The sequence below is a fragment of the Mirounga leonina genome, unplaced genomic scaffold (assembly GCF_011800145.1).
Source record: "Mirounga leonina isolate KUSES-001 unplaced genomic scaffold, KU_Mleo_1.0 Mir_101664, whole genome shotgun sequence".
NCBI classification, from domain to species: Eukaryota; Metazoa; Chordata; class Mammalia; order Carnivora; family Phocidae; genus Mirounga; species Mirounga leonina.
This window is the reverse complement of record NW_023270175.1, coordinates 13690208-13694969: the sequence shown is the minus strand read 5'-3', so window position 1 is coordinate 13694969 and position 4762 is coordinate 13690208. Positions and strand designations below refer to the sequence as shown.

The 4762-nt window shown below is 41.6% G+C and overlaps 1 pseudogene; it reads right to left on the bottom strand.

Annotated features, from left to right (window-relative positions):
* Nucleotides 1–1873: 1873 nt before the first annotated feature.
* LOC118013536 lies at nt 1874–2044 on the bottom strand (annotated as a pseudogene).
* Between the last annotated feature and the right edge of the window lie 2718 nt (nt 2045–4762).

Here is a 4762-nt window from a genome sequence, read left to right as displayed (position 1 = left end):
TACTCGTCCTGTCTCGCAGAGTTATTGCGAGGCTTCGGTATGACACTTCGATATGTAAGTGCCTAATACAGTTCCTGGCATATAGTGGAAGAGCTATGTTGAGGTAGAAAAGAAAGATTAAAATGTAGAAGAACAGGAGCCACAGCTCATGAAAATCAATCTTAATGAAAATAAGGCGGCATCGGAAGCATGATGCAAGTCTATAGACAAAGATAATACAATCTCTACAAATGGTTTGTGCACAGTGTCTCAGGGAGCAAGCTTACTGCAGTGCCTGGAAGAAAGAGATAGTCGCCAAAAGACGATGGCAGCACAGGACACCTAATCCAGTGGGCACGGACACCCTTGTCACTAGCAAATATGGCAAGAGGCCCTTTAGCCCATGCCTACTGTACCAGAGCCATCCCTGTGTACCGAGACAGGAATTGCTTACTTGGCAAGATTTTCACTGTGGGTCGTCACTAGCAATCAGGGAAAAATTCCCATTCAAATACCACCATCTCGTCATAGCTATTCAAACAGACAAAAATAAACAGTCTTTAGTGTGGAGAGGACGTGGGGAAAATGCACTCACATACACTGCTGGTGGGAACGAAAATAGGCACAACCCTTTGGAAGATGGTTTGGTAGTTTCTATAAAATATGAAAACAGGTCTTTACATCAGCCCAGCAATTCCACGTCTATGTATATATCCCAGAGAATTACCCCGTGTGCATTTGGAGACATATACAAAGGATGGTTATTGTTGTTTTAGTTGTAATAGCCTGACTGCTCATTAGTTGGAGTGGTTAAACATTATAGCACATTCATGTGATGAAATATTATGCAGCCATTTAAAAATGAAATGTATTAGATGCAAGGACATGAAAGTATTCCTATGATTCATTGTTGGGATTTAAAAGCGAGTTTCAGCACACTGTTTGTAGCATGATATCCAATTTATTTTGTAAAATTTTCAAGAAATGGTATAAACTTATATTTGCATAGAAAACAAGTCTGAAAGGATAGGAGTTACCCCTGGGGAACAGGGATGGGAGTGCTGTTGGTGGGGGGGGAGGGGCAGTCCTGAAGAGTCACTTTCCCTGTTTACTTTTTAGATGTCTGCGTTATTTGAAATTCTTCAGATGAACATGTTCTACTGTCTCAGTCTTTAAATAAATCAAAGTAATGAAACAAATGTATGTGATAGATTGCCTCAGTCACTTCTAGCCCATGCTTGGTCTGCATTTTCTCTGTTTTCAGATGATAATAATGATGATGATGCTCATGACAGTAGCTAACATTTATGAAGTGTTTACTATGTGCTGGGTAATGTTCCAAGTGCTTTACATATATTAGCTCATATAATCTTCACAAGATCCTTATGAGGTTGTTTTAGTCTGTTCAGTCTGCTATAACAAAATTACCATATACTGGGTGGCTTATAAATAACAGAAATTTATTTCTCACAGTTCTGGAGGCTAAGAAGTCCAAGAGGCACCAGTAGATTTGGTGTTTAGTGAGGGCCCACTTCCCGGTTCATAAACTGCAGTTTTCTTGCTGTGTCTTTGCAGGGTGAAAGGGGTGAGGAAGTTTTCTGGGGTCTCTTTTATAAGGACGCTAATCCCATTCATGAGGGTTTTACTCTCATGACCGAATCACTTCCCAAAGGCCCCTACCTCCAAATATCATCACTTTGGAGATTAGGATTTTAACATATGAATTTCAGAGGGAGGGGCACAAACATTCAGTCTATGGCAGAGGTAGAAACTGTTATCATCCCCATTTTACAGATCAGAAAACTGAGGCTCAGAGAGTTTAGAATACTTGTTAAATTTCATTCATCTCGTAAGTGATGAGGCTGGGATTTGAAATCAGAGATCCTTGCTCTCAAAGAGTTAAGAGACTGGGGAGATGCATACTCTCTGTCTCTGTCTCTGTCTGTCTTCCCCCCACCACACACATTCAGGAAGGCACACGACAAAATGCAATATAGAACAGTATTACAGAGAATGAATGCTACAGATACTACACTTGGTCTTAGCCAAAAGGCCGAGAAGCGATAAAGTATCTGGGAGAAAGAGTGCTCATTGTAGGCTCAAGGACTCAGACCAATGCTTCAAGTTGGACACACAGCCCACCTGATTCTTCTGTGGCCAAGAATATGCTTAGTGGGGCATCTGGAAGGGACACCTTAACAGCTTGTAGCTAAAAAATTAAACAAAGCCTAGAAACCCACCCAGACCTCTGCGCATACATTATTCTGAGTTGGGCTTGGGCACCGCGCAGCAGCGCTGAAGCTAGCTATGGTAACGAGCACATGTCTCAGTAATACGGACTAACTCCAATCTAAGGTCATATGAAACCACAGCTGGAAGGGCCTTTTGATGCTCACTCTTCACTCTTTTTATAGATGAAGAAACTGAAGCCCAGAAAACGGAATTAACTTGATCAAGGTCACACTGCTATTTTGGTGGCCAAAATATGGCAGGATGTCACTTAGAAGTAAAATACATCACCTGGCTAAAGGAATCCCTCTGCCTTGTGATTTAGGTAAAGGATTTAGAGGCTTTCTCCCTTCCATTCTCCCTCTCTTTCTCTCTCTCTCTACACACATGTGTGTGCATATGTATGACAATTTCACTTCCTGATGCTTTTGTTCATGTCTTTCTCCAATGATTATCACTTACCCTCCATATAAAGTATTGGTGGAATTTGGTCAGTCTCTTTCCTCCCTGAACATGGGTGGAGAGGGAAAAATGTTTGATCTGTCCAGACACGACTTTTCAAAGGGCATCATTATCATGGCCAGAGGATGAATGATGGGCCTCCAAAGAGAATCTTGAGAACGGACCCCAGTTTTCAGGGATGGCATTTCACGTGCTTGCTTGGAGGATGATGAGTTAGTACCTCTGTGACATGATCAATTATATAGGGCCAGGGTTAGGGTTACATAACAGGCCTGTCTGCAGGAAAAATCTTATAGAACAAAGGGGTGGGAAAAAATGTGCTGTGCAATTGCATAATAATCCTGTGAAAAACAAAATGCCTTACCCATTTTAATAAAAACACTGGGAAAAAAATGATGAGTCCTCACCCTGTCTAATCAATTGCAGGGCTTCATAAAAGAAACGAAGCTGCTTTTCCCCCACAAATAAGCACAAAATCAATCTTCAAAAGCAACATATTTTATTGCACCTATTCTCGGTTCGTCAACTCCTCAATTTATAAATGGTTATTTTTTTTCCCTAAGTTGGGTGGAGATGGGTGGGGAAGGGCAGAACAGGACTCATAGGTGTCTCTAGTTTTCTGAGCTATGTGCCACGGGGCTGTTTTCCAAGTCCTTGGCAGTACAATAGCAGCCATCAGTTAACTTGAGGGTTAATTTGGGGATTGGTCATGTAGAGTAGAAGCACACAAAAAGGTGTGCAGCAAAGAGCCTTAATTCAACTCTGCTCTAGATAAGCTCTGGCACTAGACAAAACGGCAAAATTCATGCCTGTTTCTAGGCCCAACCAGACCCATTATTCCTAATTCTCTTCTGGGTTATTTCATAATAAACTCTGCACATAAACTCTGGTGCTTAAACTCCCTTTCCCATGCCTATCCAAACATCCAAACAATACCTTGTCTCTTCTTTTTCTTTTATGCTGAAATGGGCTCCTTGCCTTTAGCCTAGTTTGTCTGATTCAAAAGATTTCAAAACGTGGTTTCTCCCAGGAAGCATTTCTTAGTTCTCCCCCATACTCTCTGCCTTCCAGTGCAGATTTAGGTACTTCTCTTCAGTGTTACCTTAATACACTTTGCTTTATCTATCATTGTCTACGTGGCATTCTTGCCCCATTTATAGAATGCTCTAGGAGAGGAATCAAGTATGCTTTGGGTCTGTATCTGTATCAGGCAGCACTGTGCTTGGCACAGAGAAGGGGCTCAGTCTGTATTTCTGGAATCGAACTAAATGCAAGGGCTAACTTGATATCATGAGTTGAGAGGGGCACATACATTACCAAGTATATGTCGCTGCTAGAGTGGATTTTGAAGACTAGCAATCTTTAAAGAGCCTAAAAGCAGGAAATACGGAGGCTGTGAGCTGTAACAGCACTGCAAAGAGGGACACAGAGCTTGAATCTGTGGCCTGGACATGTCTGCCTTCGGTTCGTGTCCTTGGAGCTACCAACTGCCAGGATTAGTTCTTCGGAGAGGTGTCTTCATTGAGTCATATTTATAATCTATTTCCCCAAGTTGAATTGGATTTCATGGGTGGTTTACCTAGTCCAGGGACTCTCAGTAACATTCAGGGAACACTCCGTGCCCATGGTGAGCACTAAGGTGCACCTGTCTCAATTGATACAGCTGCTCATTTGCTGAGCAGGGAGGCAGGCGGTTCCAGGCCAGCATTATTACAGCGAAATAGTTTTGTTTCGGTAGAAACTCCCTTGGTCAAAGTGATGTTAAAAAAAATGGGGGCATTTCTAAGATAATGAATGCCAGTGCAAATGGAGAAGAGGGATAGGAATGTGTGTGTGTGAGAGAGAGACAGACAGACACACACAGAAGAGAGGAACTACTTCATTCCTGTAATTTAGACTCATATCTAAAAATGAGAGCAAACATTTATAGTGAGCATCTTACTGAATTCTTACAATCTTCTGAGGTAATACTGTTATGAATCCTATTTTATATATGAAAACAGTAAGCTTGGGCAAGTGAAATAACTCACCAAATGTCACAGAATTGATAAATGGCAGAGCTGGGAATTTAAACTTCATTTGTTTGATTCTG